A 20,525-nucleotide genomic window follows, 5' to 3' on the forward strand; every position below is an offset into this window, starting at 1 on the left:
GATTTGGAGTGTAAGTTAAGGTGAACAGAAATACCTTAGTATAAGAAGTTCATCAGATCCTTAAAGCCATTACTGTTTGAAACAAGGAATCAAAGAGCAGCTGCTGGTACCCTAAGTGATCAACATACATTCAAGAGGTGCTCATCAACATTGCTTGACAAAAATGCTGCCCTATTGCAAAAACAATGTAGAGCAGAATGCTCTTTGCTAATGGTTCCTGCAATTGTTCTCCATATTAGGAAAAAACTAAACTTGTGCAAACACATCCATCTTCAGAAAGCTTATAAAAGCACATACAGGCCATTAGACATATCTGAAGATATTGCTGTTCCTCAGAAACAAATTACCCAGCTGAACATCATAGAAATAATGAAGTTGTCAGCAACAACAGCGCAACTGTGTTGTTTTGTCAATCTCATGTTGATTATGCTATCTAGTCAGACACTCCATATAGAGATAATTTATGCCATGTATTGTTTGGCCATGACTACTCCCAGCTGCACTGCATTTAATCCAAGTTACAGCAGAACATTTTACAAACAGAAATTAACAAGCTTTTCATAGCTGGCAATTTCTAGATTAGGAAAGAATAAACAGGATTTACCAAAACTGAGCATGGAACAAAGCTGAACAAAGGCAGACATGCATGATTCCACAGAAGCACTTTTTTAAAAAAAACCACCAAAAATATAGCTATAAAGTGATGCTGTCTTCAAAGATCAGAACAATTTTTAGGGTTGTGACATGGTCACTAAAAGGACCAAAAGGAACTTATAAATATATAGATAGGTATCATTGCAACTTTTGTATGATTACAGTAATTAGCAATGTACTTACTAATATAAGACCTATTTCTGAAGGTGAATCTCCTTGTTCAAAACTTGATGTATAAGAGCATCTATTATAAAGCACTAAACAAGTGTCATTATTTTTCATAATGAGTAAAGAAACAACTTTGATGATAACAGAAGAACAACTTCCTATTATTCTGTGAAACCCAAGCAGTGTTTATTTCACTAAACAGATATTCCTGTTTGCCCTGATAAAAGCAGAAATCTCTTTAAGGGCAAAAATTTCTCTTTAACAAATATTCTATAGCGATTAAAATCAGGCATTTAAAAAAATAAGAATAAAGTACTCTTTCAGAAAAGCTTTGATACTGAGGACAAGGAGTAGGAGGAGGGGGATTATTTTCAAAGGCTAACATTTACCTGGGGATAATAATTTTTCCAGATCCTGATAGAGGCAGACTATTCTAGATAACAACAGTTCAAAACAAGAGCCGATTTGTCTGCATTATCAGAGAAAGAACCACAAGGAGATCTGTCTTACTAGACCAGCTTTTGTGAATAGCCCCATGGGTTATTTCTGTAATAGAGAAACATCACACTTCTTGGCTGTGATAGTTTTACACAGGCTGGAATTCATACTGCAATCATTTGGTCTGATGTGACTGTTCATTTACATTTTAGTTAAAATGAAAATAACTCTGAGGAGTTCCAAACCAGTCTCTCACAGGAGCAATACAAAAACCTAAAAAGAATAGAATTGATTTCTGTGAAGCAACTCCAGGCTTTCCACTGTAATTCTATTACACATGGAGTTAAAAAGCACATTTAAACATTCATTTTTGCTGAGCATTTATGATAGCTTTCAAATCATGAATATCCAAGGTTTACTACAGAGGCAATGTACATGGACATAAAAGAGGTTTTGTTAAGCCTTTTTATAATTTATAGAGGCAAGGACATATGATTATGTATACTTTACAAGGGGTACAAGGCACAGCAAAATCAGTGGCAAAACTCAAAATATGTGATTGTTCTTTCCTGAAGTCCAACATTTCAATAAAATAAAATTAAAATGCAGGAAATGCAACCAAATCTTCCCTGTGTAGAATATAGGAGATCTGTAACATACTTTGCCAAAAATAATTACTTTTTATTGCAGTGGAGGCTTTTAAAATATGTAGCAGTTACAATAGCAGTTCACAGAAATATCCTCTCATCACTTTCCTTAAGCGCTAAAACTGAGGAATCTCTTTCCTTTCAATTAGTTATGTCAGCTCCTCAGTAAGCAATAAACATTATTACCAGTCCTCACTTTGTTGCCACGAGTCCCATCACCACCACTACAAATGAGAACAGAATAGAAAGTGATCATTGCTCTCTGATGAGCACATACTTTTTGGATAGATTTAGTTCACAGTTTCTCTTTCCATTCCTCCATCTTCCTCATGCCCTAACTAATGCATCAATCAACACCAAAGGGGAGAAATTAATCTGAAATAAATTCCTACTTTTCATGGCAGGCTGCAGCAAACATTACTCTGTTTTCCAACAGGTCAAAGATAATTTGATTCAGACCATGAGATTCTTGGTTTTATTTCCCACATTCAAATTCTGACTTAGCAAAGTACTTGGGATACAGCCTTCGAGCCACTTACGATTCCTTTCAGGACTAAAAAAACCAATCCCTCTTCATGAGGGATTGTGGTGTAGGCCAAATCCTGACATGTTAGCACAAGTCTCTGAACTTCCATCTTGCTAATAGGCCATCTGGGACAGGCTTTACTCATTTTCACTCATCCTTAAATCAGAAAGAACAATGCTGGTTAATCTTGGGGCAGAAAGTGCTTGTAACACACAACGGCACTCTGGCAAGTGCCCGGATCCACTCTAGGTAGTACAACTGGCATGGCCTGCTCTAAGTCACACTCTGAGCTAGTTCAGTCTCCAGCTGGGCCAAGTTTCAAAATACCTTTTGTTCTTCAACTCATACTAAAACACTTGCTAGTCCTAGAGTGCAAAGACATTGGCTGGGAAAGCCTTTGTGATACCAAGCTCACATACCCTACAAGTTTACTATATCAAGAATGTTTTGTTACCTATGTGTTCACTTATGTTTCAGTTACGTTCAGCAAATTTAAAAGAATATTAAAAATTAACTTCAAAAAGTGAAAAAAACCCAAACCCCAACAGCCTACTATAACTAACTACTACCTATATTTTTACAAATGAAATACTTAGAAAGTGTTTGTACGTCACCATCCAGATATTATGTTCATTAGAGCTGGCATAGGAGACAGATGGGGAGAATAATTTGCTGTTGTGTTAAAAGATTGAATATTGATTTGAAAACAAGGACTCGTGGTCCAATGAAACAACATTCTCTGCAGCTAGAAGTGCTAATCTGACTTCATCTGAATTGAGTTAATAAATATTTGCAAACCCAGGCAGCTTAGGTAGCTTAATTAAGAAAACACTTGCTTTTCACCTTTAGGAATTCATTTCCTCCAGGGTCAGAGTTTGGTGGTCTTACAGCTATCGCACAAACTTGTACACAATTTGGAATGATTAATGATCTCTGTTCAGAAAAATTATGAGGTGCTATAAGGAAAAATTAACTGAATTCACACAATGTGAAAACTCTCAGTACCTTGTGTCTGCACTTTTTTTTTTTTAAAAAAGGGGGCATGATCTGTATGCAGGTATTTCACAGATAACTTGTATATTAGTAACCTACAAACCTGCACAGAAGTATCTTATATGGTAACGCAGTCAGTCTCTCTTGTAGACAACACTGAGTCCAACTGAAATCTCATAGATATTAAGTGCTGGACAAGAGAATTATGCTTCAAATAGCACTGACCAGTATGACACCTGAGCCCTTGTACAGAAAAAATGCCCACAGGTTTTAATTCAGGTGCTTTTCTTGACCATAACATAAAAACCAAACAAACAAAAACCAACACAAAACCAAAAAATGTACAGTTTTATCATAACAATGAGTAGTTTTGAATTTCTTTTTTTTGTGACTTTTCTGATTGGTAAATAATACGCTTTAGATCATATTCTGCACTGTTTCATTCAATGCAGATCTTTTGAATGATTGCAACTGAGAATATAATTTGTCGCTTTGAAGACACCATTCTGAGTGAAATCCTGCCTCTGGGCCTCTATCCACTTTTCCAAATAGGCACTATTGCAACCGATTCCATACAACATCTGGTGTTGCTACTCAGCTAGCAATAAAGCCATGAATTTGCAATAAGTTTGTTTTGTGATCAGTTTTTGGTTTTGCACTGACTTGAGCAGTATTGGTAAATACGCATACCCTGGTCAGAAACGGAGCACTTATTTTTCCTGTCTTTTGGTGGTATGTTGTTGATCTCCTTCTAAAGCATGACCACAATCACGTGTTATGATGCTATAAACCAAAACCACTTCTACTCTGATGATGGTATATTAATTGAAATGTTGATAGCAACAGCTTTTTAGGTAGAACAAGCTGTTTCTGTAAGAAGAGAAAGGAAGTCATGAAGATTAATGAACAAGTTGAAGGTTCAAGAAACCCAGACAGCAGTACCAGTTTTAATAGGAATGTGGACACCTCACTGTGTCCTAGGTATGTTACAATTTCCTTTCCTCAGCTTCTGATCTAATAAATATACAACTGATAGGTAATTGTGAAGCTTAAATCACCGATATTTGTCAAGTATTAAGAGATTCTCAGATGGACGATATATTAATATATACACAGTCCTCTAACAGAAAATCATATGCTCTAATGCTTTAGAAGCACCTGATCTTTTCTATTGCCTGTACTTTTTAATAAAACAATGTATTTTAGTTTTATTTAGGGGCCTCAATTAGAAAGAACTTGAGAATTACCCACTATCAGTATGCAGGATGAATTCACTGTCTTCTCATAAAAAAAAACAAACAAAAAACCCTGTGCTGAAAAACAGAAGGTCAAATTGATTATTCCAGCTGCACTTCGTAAGAAGCAGTGTTAAGCATAAATCATGTAAGATTCTTTCCTAGAATTGCTGGTGCAGATGCTTCTGTTGCCTACTGTTCAATACAAATAAGGTGAATTTTCTTGAGAGCAACATTGAACTCCAGAGGGGGGGAAAAATGAAGCCAAAAAGAACTACTTCCATCTTGAATCATAGATAAAAGGCAACCATGAAAAAAAAAAACCACCATGTAAAAATTCCATTTTAAATTTTAAAAAAAGGGAACATTGAGTGACACAGTAATCCCTTTTACAATATTCTATCAGAAAGGTCAGATACATTTTTGTACTGAAGTCAGTGTGAAAGTGTATGTTTTGTACTGAAATTCCTGTTGTGAGTACCAATACCTGAAAGTTCAATGGATTGCAAATAGACAGGATGGGAAAAGGAAGGTAGGGAGAGTGATTTGTCCAATGGTTACTCAGTGTACCTGTGGCAGAGTTAGAATTGGACTTTAATATTGTTCCTACACCTATTTATACCTCATCATACAGCTTAACAGAAATGCTGTAATTTTGTCCAAGCTTGGCTCATCTGACTTATCCCCTTACTTCGAGAAATTACCATGGAATTGAACTTTAAAATTACTGACATGCTACACTGGTACTTGTGTTAGAAAAGTCCATAGATTAGATTACATACAATCAGAACAGAATAAAGTTAGTGGCCAATGAATGATGCCATCTTTTTCTTTAAATGAGGCTATATTAAGAAACAACTTAACAGTAAGTAAGAAGCATTTCTTCACTGAGAGGGTGGACAAACACTGCAACAGGCTTCCTAGAGAGGTAGTCAATGCCCCAAGCCTGTTAGTGTTTAAAAGGCACTTGGACAATGCCCTTAATAATAAGCTTTGACTTTTGGCAGCCCTGAAGTGGTCAGGCAGTTGGACTAGATGATCATTTTAGGTCCCTTCCAACTGAAAACACTCTAAGTGAACCTGTACTTCAGCAAAAAGCTAAGTATCAGTATTATGGAAAAGTTTGATTACTAAGCTGTTATATCACAATCTCACACTTTAAATATAACTTTCTATTTTCTGAAAAACATCCAGACACTTAAAAAAGCATATTCAGACAAGTTCAGTCCTTAAAGAATGATTCTTTAGAAGGGTGAGTAATCCAAGACTGTAACTACCAGCCTCCTGAACATACAAACTGATAACATCAAAGTGTCTAAAAATTGAATGCTCTGATATATCAGATAGAAACTGTGCTGGGAGAATAAAAAATTGTAGGACACACAAAAAGACAAGTGAAACAGCTATGTTTTCCAACAGTGGAAGAAACACATTTACAAGCTGAGTAGTAGAAGCCCACCACAAAGATTGCCTAGATTTTCATCTATTTGTACCAGAAATTAACTTTTTTATATAAGAAAGTAAGAGAAAAAATATGATTCATAGAATTCCAAATAGTTCTAATATGTGTTTAAAGAAATAACTATACAACATTAAAAATAGAAATTTTGGTCAGAGGTTTTCTGACAATTTATCTACAAACAACTCAATGTGATTTTAGTATGCAGCATCTTGCTCAGTAGGCTTTTGAGAATAGTAAGGAGAATAATACAACTGGTTACTTCTAGCCAGAATCATTTATACAGCCCGCATGAAAAATAAGTTGTTCAGGCTTTAAAGTTAAATGAAGCTTCTGTAATTTTAAGTGAAATTCCACAGCTCCATGCAATATGATCTTCATTACATAACAGGGGCTCCTGTTTTGTTAGCAAATAAGCACCCCTCTAAGTTATTGCCTTTTGGATATCTGCTAAAGATCTGATGGTCTGTAAGCTTCCTTAGCTCTTTGACCTTAGGTTTGGGTAGGGAGAATCTCTCAGTAGCTTACAGATATGAAACCTCATGAGTATGAGAAATACCTACTTTCTTCAACCCTAGATTCAACTATTAAAAACAGATAATCACAACAGAAACACCAATCCTAACAAACTTTGGCAGTACTGAGCTACTGCTGTTCTATCTTGTCAAAATGTAGAAGAAAGCTGTTTCTAAGTTCAGACAGTATTTCCAATTGTGCACATGGTGCTTACAGTAGATGACAGCATAATAATTAAGTGCCACTTGCATATCAGAAATACATTTGAAATGTGAAGTGGGAAATAAATGAGTGATCACAAGTATAAAAGAAAATAAAATAGTTAGGATTGCAGTGGTAAGTTTTGAATTTGCGGTAAAAGTTGCCTGCCTGGAAGACGTGGTCAAGCAGAGAGTCAATTCCTTTTTATTTATTTCATCTATCTGTCTACCCAAAGAAGCATCTGAACTGTATTTCCAAACAAACAATAAAATAAAACTAGATAACTTCTCAGAGATAACTCATGAACTGTTCCTTTCCTTGAAAAGCAATGCAGAAAGTAATTGATCCTTAGATCCATACATTCTGTTGTTTTGTTCAGGTGAAGAAATTACTGTACTGAAAATTACTATATTGATATGTGTCCATCTAAGAAAAAGCAACCAAGAGAGTTAGAATATATTAGAAAAATATTAGAGGCACACAATGAGCTTTTTAGATGTGATTGAAGAACAACTGTATTTCCTAAAGTATAACTACCAGGTAAATAATTTTCTGTAAATAGTACTTTTGAGAAAACTGCTTGCAGATGCTTTCTGAGTAAAAGGAAAGGCAAAATTCACTACAGCATTTGCTTCAAATTATACAACCAACTAATTATCAAGTAGTGTCTTTCAATACGGAGTAATTAATACAACTGAATAACATATACAGATGGGTGAGAAAATTAAGCTTGTGAGTGAAATATGAAAGTCAGTGAAGTCTGAAAGTAATTACAATGGAATTTTATTCCATTAGTTCTACATAAAGAGATATTAACTTATTTTCACCTCTGTCTCTAAGAAGACAAGGCAGTGCACTGGCATACAATTTCACCTATTTCAAATAACACAGGATTTTACACTGTTATTAATCCAGGAACAAATGGAAAGGGGGGGAAAAAACCCCACCTTTCTTTACAATTGACAGGTCATGATTAAAAAAAGGTCAAAAAATGGCATTTGTATTATCTGCACTGTTCTGAAGATAATACTGTATTAAGAATGAATGATGCAAAAAATATCTTCAGAAAACCTTAACAAATGACAAATGAAGACAACCAATCAAAGATCAGAAATTACCATCCAAAGCTACTGACCAGTATTAACTGCAACAGGATTTGAGCCAATCAATTGCTGCAGGACTATATTTTGATTGGTTTAATTCTTTTACTGGACAGCACAGAAGATATGGAAGGCTTGTCTTAACTACAGGTTGAACATTCTGCAATTTGTTCCTGTTACCCCCAGTTCATCTGTCTATGTTCTTTTATTGGCATCTTTTATGAAATCTGAACATCAAAGCTGAAAGCTTCTTTAACTTCCACTGATAGATTGTAGCAACAATAAGCAGCTGTGAGGGAATCAAAATGAGCAGCATCCACCTATTACTGTTTTGGAGACAGTTTTTTTAAAATTCCAAAACACATTTTGTTTAAAAACTGCAGGTGCTTAGAAGCCATATAGGAAATTACTATTGCATCTAGAGTACTCTTCCAAGATAAAGACCAAGGCAGGAAGACATGCTGAAAATTAAACCGGTACAAAAAGATAGACAAAGGATAGAATATAGTGAAACTAAAGTAGACAAAAATGTAATTTCAGTGATGGAATAATCCCTTATTTTATGAGTAGCTGTACTCTTAAATAAATAGTTCTCACCAGTTTAAACTGATACAATTTCAGTCAGTAGAAGAAAGCAAGCCACTATTTTGGTAAATCATTTTGAAAGCCCCCATAGATGTGTATCTGAATCACTCAAAGGGAAAATTTTAAATGAAGAAATGGTCCAGGATGAGTTAACACTTGTCCTTATAGAATGGATTTGTGACAGGGTCTGGGAAAGGAAAACATACATGGGACTAAGAGCAACTTCTGATCATAGTTCTTCAATTACAATAGCAGTTCATAAACAGCTGAAAAAATAGGACACCCTCCCCATTAAGTATATTCTGTGACAGAGGAAATAGGAATTTGCTTTTCCTGAAGCGAAATGAAGCACAATTACACAGACTTCATGTAACAATGAAAGCAACTCTATTTATTGGATCTTGAAAGTATAAACAAACAACATAGAATCTCTGCTAGAGTATGTATATATATAAAGCATTTTGTCTTTTTGGAAAGCCTCCAAAATCTCAGGCATTTGCTGAAGTATCATGCATGGGAATATAAATAATACTAGCTTACTGAAGAGATGGACAAAGAGTTTTCCAGTAGCTTTTGAGTAATAAAAAGATATTATAAAATAAGAAATCTGTGCAACCTTCAACATGTACTTTTCTGTTGCAATTTAGCAACTGTTTATTACAGTCTAAAGATGCTCTAGTTATTACCTCTGTGCTGTCTGCTTATAAGGTAATAGAAGCCTCTTGTTTTAAAAGTTGCATCAGACTTCCTAAAGCAAATATTTAGATAACTTAAGTTGTTTCACTCTTAGAAAATCAGGATCTTAGTTTTCTCACTGCTTTGATTGTCATCTTCATGACAATAATACTATGAAATACACAGCTTCAGAGAGTGATTGGAGATAAACTGCTCTGGTAGCTCTTTCTTTTATTTATGCTTTATATTGAAAGATTGGAAGTGCAGTGCATTCAAGCAAGCGTTATCAGTATCTTCAACTCATGAAAACTATTATTCAGAAAAACAAATCTGACTGTTACCCAGAAAAATATTGTACCGTCAATTTGCAACAAGCCAGTTAAAGCAAAACAATTTAATGACAACTTATTACACCCAGAAATTTATTGCAATGATGAAATTACTTTCTTGTATTTGGAATTATAACAAAGCATTTTTAGAAATGACAGGAAAACATGAAAAAGTCTTCTTTCACACTAACACTCTACTATAAAAGTAGTAATTTGGAGAACTGGCAAAATAGTACTGTGGAATGACAGCTTTGATCAAACTGCAAAGCGCTGGTTAATATCTCATTAACTTTGCTACTGCAGGAATAAACCCTTCCGGATCAATGTCTAGATACAAACAAACTGAGACAATCACACATTTAATTATTCATGACAATTTTTGTAAAATTTAGGTTCCACTGTGTAAATTTAGATATGAAATGTGGGCGAGGAAGGCCAAGAGCAAATGTGTTGGGCTTGATCCTGCAAACTCACGAGCACATGCTTCACTTTATAGACATCAATAGAGCTGCTGCAGGAGCAAAGCTTACTGTCACAGCCATCCTTCAGCTCTGCACAGGACAGAGTAAGATGAAAGACGACCCTCTTCGAGTTGTGACCCTGCCCTTCACCAGTATGGTGGGGACTGCATGTTTCTAGAGCTAAGAGGCAGGGACGAGAAAAAGCAAAAAGGTAGTAGAAAGGATTTCTTCACAAGATTTTTCTGTTTCTGAAGGGCATGAGGGGAGTTATCTGAGGAGGTACAAAAGAAGACCAGACAGCTGATTAAGACAGTCCTTTCACAGACTGCAATGAGTGACAAATGCCCTCATGAAATACTTGTGCTACTTCTTAATGTAAATACTTCTTTAAGCTACCTCATGTGTGTGAGCCACAGGCCTACAAGCAGGCCCAATACCAAAAAAATAGTGAAGGGATTTGCACGCACTGAGGCTAACTGATTTCTAAGGCTAAATTATATTAAAGCACTTACACAGCCATTAAACCTCCTGTTCCTTCACCACAGCTGCTTTACTAGTGATTGTAGGAAGAAACTAGTCTTTGATGTGTTCCCTAGTGAATGAGACATTTTAGACTTTTCTTTATGATTACTCTTGTTTTGCCTACCCACTTCCAACCTCAACTATAATAGCGCTATTTATGGTAGCTACTACAAGATAAATTAAGACCACATTTTTGATAGCATATACAAACCCGGCACTCCACTTACTAGAGCAACCATCTTTGTGCCATACAAGGGCACTGACTGGACTTGTGACTGACCTGTGTAGTTCTGCCATTTTTATATGCCCCTCTCCAACCCCTTGTTGGAATTCCTGTGCCACACAGCACATAGCACCAATCAGCAACATCATGCCACACAGCTGCTCTTCGCCATCAAGATCTATGTTCCTGCTAAAACAGTTAAAGTTGTCTCCTTGGTCATGCAAAATGCAGTGATTTCCAAGCACATGTATGACACTAGGACTCTAGGCATTGTCACTGGCATACCACATGTCTCCTAGAGCCAGGTACAACTCCAGCTACATTTATAGAAGTAGTCCTTCCACTGAATTTAATACTAAAATGCATACCAATTCATTCAGGCCTCAAGAAGGCAGTTACTTCAACACTGGAGTTACAACTGGACTAATAAGTATGTGTTTTTAAAAACATTGAGAAAAACTGGTTTGAGGTTACAAGCAGTACCTCAGAAAGTTCTTCTCTGAGACAGCAAGCAATTATTTAAACCAAGTGGAGCAGTTCTGACAGCTTGGACTGCCTCTATTGTGTTGCAGTTGGATCACTAACCTGGTAAGAGGGAAGCTCATTCCCTCTTCACACCAACCTGCAGTCTACGAGTTTTTAATTACTCCTTGATCTGCCTCTTTCAGAAAAGAATTGTAAGTATAGATCTCAAGATCACAAATTCAAGTCTAATGGTCAAAGCTTCCAGTTCTCACATCCCTTAGTCAGAAATTTAACTGTGAGCCTTGGAAAATTACCTAAGTGTTGATGTTATTCTGTTCTGAGAAAGCTTCAATTTTTATAAAGAGCTTTCTAGTGAAAACCAGTAAGGATACCTAATTAGCTCCTATTTACTGTGTTGTGAATATACCATAATGACCACCCTCCATTTTATGAAACCAGCTGAAAGAATCTTAATATATGAAAAACAGAAGCTTGGAACATTATGCAATGTGCACAGTATTTGAAACACAAAAAAAAAGCTGAAAACTTTACGCTGTTAAGGTATGAATAACAAAGATAACCATATACTACATAGTGAGCAACAAGCATAAAGCTTTCATCTCTCTTCATGGGAAATCCTATGGAAGGTGAATAAACCCAAGAGACCATTGTAGGAACTCATGCCATACCATTTGAGAAAGCTTTCTTTTATCCCAGTAACTGACAACAAAGTATATTAATTTACAAGGTTTCTTTCCCCGCCCCCCCCCCCCGTATATCTGCAGCTAACAGCAATTTTTAAAGCCACTCAGTTGTTTAACTACTAGGCTCAACTAGGAAAGTTGTTATTGAGAAAAATAAAGTAAATCAAAATTAGTTAAATTTGGCATTCTTCCCCAATAGTTCAAACTTATGAGTGGTTATTCTCCCTTCTCTTCAGATCCTTCTCTAAGCTCTCTCATCAGGATTTCAAAGTTAGATGATCAAATGTGCAGAGAGGCACCTAATTTCTCACAGGCGCTTCTGAGAGCTCCTGAGTAGGTCTACAGTGAACAATTTTCTTTCTCTTCCCCTGCCCCCACCCTTTTTCTGGCCTTTGATCTTTAGAAAGCACAAATACCATTACAGTGAATAAAGTCATAGCCCACAGAGTCAATCCCCTACTATTTACCTCTTTCGCCCCTGCCCCCCTTCATGACCAAGACTCTAGCATAACCAAGCTAGTTAAGTTGGGCTAAGATACAGCAGCAGGTATCATCAGCACTGTGACAAATGAGAATGTGTGTCAGGGGAGACTATTTAAACAAACAGTTGGATGCTTGGGAACGCAGACAGAAGACCTAAGATCTTGCTCTTTTTTCTTTTTCTTTCTCCCTCCGTCTTCAAAACAGAAGATTAAGTTTGCTGTGAACATGAGCTGATGAAAAGAATTCAAATAGTGCTTTGAATAGTGCCACTGGGAGCGTCACAGGAGAATTACAAATTGCTGCTGGAGACACCAGTCTCCCTTTACAGAAAGTTAACATAAAAGTACACATATCTTCTTTCTATAAGGTACTAACTTGTAAATTAACCTTTAATGGAGTATAAATGATGTCCTGAAAGAACTGCTTATGCAGCTATATTTATGATCTAGAAAATTGCAAATATTTACAAGATTATAGGTGTTAATGGTCTGTCAAAAATGTTTGTATATTGTACATACATTAAACCTCAGTTTAAGACCACCCTGCTATAAAGACCACCCCATTTCTTGTCCCATATAGAATTTCACTTTGATTCTATATATTCTGTTCCTTATAACAAGGCTAGGCCCCAGCATACACCCAAACCACTCTAGACAAGGAACTTCTCCTCCGTAGGATCCATTTATTTTACTCTCTGTTCACAGATCCTCTGTGCAGCTCTCTACTAGCCAGTATTATCATTGTTATTCACCTTCAGTAAGAGATCTGAAGAACATTCCAAGTTGCTCCATTGCTCACAACACACTCCAAAGGCAAGGCAAAACAAAGCTGGAGGGGGCAGTCAGACGCAGGCTTAGGAGAACCAAACAGTACTTCGCCGCAGTACAAGCAGCAACGCCACCTTCCAACATTCCTGCCTCAGTTTCCACACTCTGCTATAAGCCAGTCACACTTTTTAATGAGGCGTCTTTAGCATCACTGTGTTCTCCTCTAAGGCGAATATTTACTGTTCAAACACAGGTCATCAATAAAGAAAACAGATAAACCAAATCCTGCTGTCTGGCCTCTCTTAAGACCTCTGTTTCCAAGGGCTTCTGCTGCTGTCTACACAGCAGGTGTACCCAGCGAGGCCTTTCATCTAGCTGGTAGAGCAGGCCCCTTTCCCTGACCCAGCACTTCTACAGTAGCCCCCTATTCCCTACAGCTCACTCTCAGCTAAGCTGCTTGTTGTTCTTTTATCTCACCACCTGGGTGCAGCTAATTAATCACATGTGGGGCTACACACCCAACTCCTTAATACAATATTCTTTTGCTGTGGCTCAGTAAAATTCAAACTTTTCATTTCCTACATTCAGGTCTCAGGTCTGAGCTTTCTTTTTTCCCCTAAGCTCATTATTTAACCTGTAATTTTCCTTACAACAATTTTTAATCGAGGTTTTCTACCAGTGCTACAGTGAAATAAAAAGAAAACATCCCCTCTTTGAGTTATCAGCAAATTCTATACTTGTCTCTGATTTAATTTTTTCTTTGGTAAAGAATTATTAATATATCTTTTCCAGACATAAGTTATAGTGACAATAATTTCAATACAAACTATTGAATATATTTTTGCTATTCAAAGTGAGAGACTAACTTGTCCTCTGATGTATTACAGTTTCTTTCCTGGGCAACTGAGTAACTTTCGATGTCAGAAATTTAATTCAGACTTCTGAATTGAAATTTCTTTTTCTGCAAACGTTGTCAAATAAAAACAGTTGGAACTTGTCTGTTGTGATAGTGAGATTTCAGAAAGGTCAAAGTTCAAATTTTGAAAAAGAAAAAATTTTTGAGGGGAAATGTGCATAACTAAGCCCAGTTTCTTACTTAAAAGATGTTACATTTTTCAATACTTGCTTTAGAAACATCAGTGTATTAATGCACAAATACAGCTGGGGAAAAAAAAAATATTTTAGGAACAAATACTTGGGCCTCTGCCCAGATTTTATTACAACAGATTATTTTCTTTTGTAATTTATCATTTGCTGTACATTACCTTGCTCAATGGCTGAAAAAAAGGTTCTTCTTTAGGATAAAAAAAGTCAAAGCAAAACTTGAAAAGGCTCTGTCCCCACTGACCTCATGCACATTTTTATTGATATCAAATTGCTCATATTTTTTTGCCTTGCCATTTTCATTTTTATACCTGCTGGGTCAGATCTTCAAATGATGTAAACTGGCATGGACCTAATGGTTTCAATGAAACTATCAGAGCTGAGGATCTGGCATTAATTATTGGGGATTTTCTGTTATCCAGTGCGATAATGTAAAAACAGCTCCTCTCCTAACTCTGAAACAGAACTATCTGTAAGCTAACTACAGAGATATGTCTTAAGCAAACTGCTATTAGAAAAACATTAACTTCTAAGATTTTACATAGATCTTCAAATTATCCAATTATTTTTATGCTGTGTCAAGAGAATAATAAAAGTTAAGTTTCCCACAAATTATGAAACATTAAATTTTCTTGAAAATACATCGTTTGCTTGGATACCTCAATAAAATAATGTCATTTCAATTTTAGTGTTGTTTTACACAGAATGTGCTGGCTTCTATCAGTTTGGCTGCTAATAAGCAGCACAGCAAACAACAAAGCTTACATATAATTTTTGGGTTTCAAGCATTGTATTTATTTGCCCTGTTTTTTTGGCTGGCATAATCAGATACATTACCAGGTTCGCAAGTATTCCTTTCATCTCAAGTGAATAGTTTCAATGAGTCTTCTCTAAGTCTTCTTCTAAGATTGGTCAGTCAAAAAGGCTTTTTATACAAGTCCCTAGATAAAGTTCAGAATTTTATTTTTATAGTCCTACAGGTTAACTTCTGGTTTTGGGGCATCCACTGAGTAGAGATCAAAAGCCTAAGATCTCTAGCAGATCAATGAGAGGTTCTATTGCAGGCAAACACTGTACATGTCATACAGCTTCTGTGCTTCTAACAGGTATTTCCCATGTTAATCAAAAGCATTATAAACTATGTATTTATAACTCTGTTACAGAACAAACAAAACCTTCACACAATCATAGGTCCAGGTCAATAAACTTTGAAGCCTCTAATGTTAGCTTTCAAGGACAAAGAAAAAACTCCAAGATCTCTTTGACTAATACCTGAGATGTCTCTTAATTTTCTCTGATCATCAGAGCACTGAGCTATAAATTTCCGTGAATATAGTTGAGTTTCTTGCTGCCAATACTCGTACTGGAAGAGTGTTTTCCACCAATAGATGGAAACATCCTGATTTACCATATGTAAACATGTATTCGTGGCTAGTTTATATTATTTTGATTTTTTTCACAGTATTTTTTATTTGGAAGTGTGTATCTAACTTTGGTGTCTTCCCTCTTGATACTTACACAGAGAGTGATCATGGACCTTGAATCAATTAGTTGATTTCAAGAGCAGTTAAATGTTTTTGTGATCTGAGCCTTCATGTTCCTGTATTCAAGTTTTTCCTCTGTAAAAGAAGAATAAACAGTCCTTCCTTTCCTCTCCTCTATATGTTCATGTTCAGACTGTAAATTCTTCAGGGCAAGAATTTTGTTAATAAATGTTGGTTTAGTGCCTACTACAATGGGTATCTGCTCACAGTGGGGTACTACTATGCTTAAAAAAAAAAAAGTAAATATTACTGACAGTAAAAATACAGCTCGTCAACTAAAGGTGCATGAAAAGAATTTTGTCCTGTAGGACATCAAAGTTCTTAAAAATTCATATGTCAAGTATTGCCATCTGAACTAAATTAGTTTTGTAGAACTAAGATTTCATGGCAAATAAAAATAGTATATCATCTTAATAAAAGCATCATGTGCAAAGGGAAAATAAAAGCAAGAAAGATATAATTTTATAGTACTTGCACAGTTCTTCTTACTCTGAACTGAAATTCAAAACTACCAAAAGAAGCAGCCATCAACAGCCACATAATCAATCTGCTGCAAAGCTGGTGCTGGTCTCCAACTTATTTGATACAAAGGACAGTGGAAACAATAGGAAAGTTTGCAGGAGTGTAGTAAATAACTCTAATGCTTTGAATTGCAAAGGCTAAGCAGCCTACCAAAAGTATTTATCAAAGTCATATTGGGGGAAAGAAACATCACCAAACAGAACAGTGCAAGCCAGATGCTTGCAGATTAAATGGGGTCAAAAATGCAACCCTAATTTTCATAACATCCTCATAAAAATTCACAGGAAACTGCTTTCCGAACCTGTTATGGAAGAGATTTTTTTGAAAGTTAAAGGGGAGTTGCAGATTGAGATTCTACTGAATAAGGTCAGAATTACAGAGGAAGGGAAAAATAACCTGTTCATTAAATAAAACTAAGGACATAAAAATCAATACAGAACAATGGCTAAAAGTAGCTGACAGTTATGTCTAGACTTGTGAGATCAGATTTACATCTTTCAATTTGCACTTGTGTTGAAGGTTGAGACTGGAGTCAGATCTTTAACCCCTTCAATGAAGGAACCAGAATTATTGCATAAAAGGGAACCAACATACTTGACTTTTGTGAACTCCACAGACTTGCCCCTAAATATAACAAAACAAAACAAAACAAAACAAAACAAAACAAAAGGCTTTTCTAATATTTGAAGTCCTTTCAACTCTAGTGTCACTCCCCCTTTATTACTACACACCATGTGCTCAGCAAACTGAAATCATATAATTGAAAGTTAATACTATAGAGATTAAAATGATTGGGTTTGAGCATTATTATTTGAAGATACTCAGAAATGTAGAAAAATGTTTGGCTGTATTGATGATTTTAATTTTCTTTTTCTTTGAAATCTCAAATTTCAGTGAAAGTTCTTATAGAAAATGCATATTTACTTTTTTACCTGTTACACTGAATATAATGGAAGATGTCCCACATTATTTCTCTGGAGTACAGACTTTAGCAGAAGAGAAGATTTTATTTTCAAGAAAAAATTAAGATGGAATCCCCCCATGTGCAAAGGCCAAGATACCAGAAGCCTCAAAAAAATAAATTAATAAATTAATGTTATTCAATATCTCCTAAATATAATGAATCATGAAGCCCATTAGAAATTAAAGGAAACAGATTTTTTAAGTCCTCATGATGCCCTTTAGCTGCCATTCAGAAAACCATCTGATGTTTTCACTTACCACTAACAGTTCCCGTGCCAGCAGCACTAGGACAATGCCCAAAGCAATGACAGGCATTTCATTTTCAGGCTTTGATATTGCAAAACAATGCAGCAAAGAGAAATGAAAACTTAACAAATTGGTTGACAATTTTCTTTTAGACTCTTCCCTTTCATTTCTACCATACCAATTTACCTCCTGCTGACTTGCAAAAGAAACAGAGTGTAATTAATTTGCTTTAGTGGACAGTGAAGGAATACAGAATGCAAATATAAGAACCATAGCTTTGGTGTATTTTGGCTGACAGTTTAAGCTGTAATTACTATCTGCCAACAATTTGTGCAGAAGTCTAATTTCTAATGCAAATGAATTCTTGGAAGAGCAGACAATGAAGTTTTAAACAAGTAACAACCAGCCACATATGAACATACTGGCCATACTCTTTTTGTAAACAGAAAATTTAATAAGTCGATATGTTGATAGGACATGCGGTATAAATAAACTGGGCATAGGAGTGACTACTCAATGCATTTTATTTCCATCAACAATTAAAATAATCTACCACGCTTACAAAGGTCATCTTTCTTCTTCTATGGAAATCCAGGAACGAATTTTCTTCTGTATTTCAGTAGAAAAATAATTCCTAAATAATACTGCAACTGAAGCACAAGTTGCCACTCTCCTAAATATTCAAAGCTACTATAGCTGTAGAGCATGGTTATGTTTTGTGTCCCTACAGCCTATGAATGAGTCTATACTCAGGGCTGCCCTAGGCAAATATGATCTGTGTATCACATTTACAGTAAGTTTAAAACTTCTGCAAGTCATCAGACCTAGTGCACACATGATGCATAGACTGTCTGTTCGTGATCAGATCACCTAGTATGATGAGATATGTTGGAGTAATACGCATGCTTGAAGTTACTCCTCGGCACATGCACATAAAGGCTGGACAGCAGAGTTGACTTGAGGTGTTTCTACTCTCCCTCATCTGTAGTTCTGTCCATACAGTAACAATTCAGTGCCCTTGTTCTGCCACAGCAACTGTTTGCGATTGCAACTGTTTCAGCTAAACGTAAGACACAGCCTTCTAGGGTCCCTATAATAAATCCAGGTTTAAATACTTACACATATGCTGTGCAACACCTGTGCAGCCAGCTCAACACCTTGAAAACATTATGTCAGACCTACTGTATGGGGTATGATTGTTGTGCACATGAGGAACAGAGCAAATCTGTGCGTGCAGGGAAAAAATACACGGAGCTTGTGGAGCAGGTCAGATGCTTCCTGAAAGACTTGACTTACTGAGCGAGTGCAGCCTGAATTGAAAGCACATGTGTGGTAGGGCAGGTCTGTCCAAAACTTCCGTAAAGCATCAGATCTATTGCATGCAGACAGCAACTGTGTAGTGCATGCGCACTTTGTCAAACATTTCTTGAAAGAACCATCTTACTACAACTGCCTCATGGGGGACAGTCACTGATGCTCCAGTTGGCCTGCTGTGTTACCAGAAACCCTGGATAAATGTTTGAATATGGCAAAATCTTTGAAGCTAAAGTTTTTATCCAGAAAGAGGAAAATCTGGAGGTATGGTACCCCATATTTCTTTGTCAGTAAACTCCAGTGTGAAAAAGTGTTTCCCAATTGAAATTCTTGAGTCACAGTAATGACTATAATGTTAAAACATGTCAATTGTCTCTAGTCTGACACATGACCCAAGTACAAGAGGCTAAACATTCCCATACTAGAATTGTGAGATAGTGTACATGTATACAACATGGACAATGTTTCCTGTAGCTGTGGGATACTTCATCTGCCTCCCTGTATCCTTTGCTACACTTGCGCTGCAGCATAAAGGAAGCAATCTCACTCCTCCTCCTCTCACTACAGAAGAGATTCAGCTTGCCATAAAATTGCATGTTTGATTCAGAACAATAGGATTGACTTTCTCTTTTTTACAAAAAAGACAGCTTATTGTAAGATGAACATGGCATACCAGGGAAAAGTCTACAGAGGTTATGACTTAAGCTTAAAAGCTGGTGCAAGTTAATTATTCTTGAAGCTAAAACTGCTTGAAAAGAGGTTTCCTTTGACAATCATCCCTAAATCTAAAAACTTGGCTGCAGAGACTACTTGTTTACAGTCCTTCCCACACACTACACTTTTGTCTGTGAAGCAAGTAGAAATGAAACTTTGAACCTATCATATGTACCTAGGAAGCAAAGAGATGATAAACTCACTATTTGTGCCAAATTCGTTTCACCTAATGTGCTATTTTGGAGCTAGAATACAACTGGAATGATGGTCTCTGCAGATAAAATTAGAAACCCGATACTACACTTGCTAAGTAATTTGTTATACCTGCACATTCAACTTATGTACCTAAAACTTTGGTGGTGCTTATCGTCACATCCAGGGTAGGTAGGCTCAGATTTCAAGCAGTGGTTGAGCTTAAGAAATACCTAAGTATACAGATGGAGAAGCAGTGTGGAATACTGGATAACACGCTGGGTTTGGGAGTGAGGAGACTTCGTTTCTATTCTTGTTATATGACTGTGACCAAGTCGCTTCCTGTTTCTCTGACCCCTGCCACCCTCATCCATCATCTGTCTGCAATGCAAGCTTGCTTTCTTACATGCAATACCTAATAAAATAGGGCCTGTAGGTGATCCTGTAACACAAATAATATCTGTACAATGCTTCTTGCCTATGTTGATTAAGACATATTCCCTCCATGATATTCTATGTTTATGATTCAAGAGATGGTAACATGTAACCATCAAACCCACAGAAGACATTATTGTCATAATTCCCAGTGGCAAAACAGTCTTACAAATATGTGAACCACTAATGGTGCCAAAGGCTTTTTGTTTCCTTTGTACCCTGTAAATCTCTAGTACCTATCAGATACAAATATATTTTCAAGCACCAATTAATATATTATATCTTACTTATTAAAGTGTGTGGAAAAGTTGGTCTCTGGCAATGTATTTCACTATTATAT

Source organism: Buteo buteo, chromosome 13 (genome assembly GCF_964188355.1).
Source record: "Buteo buteo chromosome 13, bButBut1.hap1.1, whole genome shotgun sequence".
In the NCBI taxonomy this organism is placed as follows: domain Eukaryota; kingdom Metazoa; phylum Chordata; class Aves; order Accipitriformes; family Accipitridae; genus Buteo; species Buteo buteo.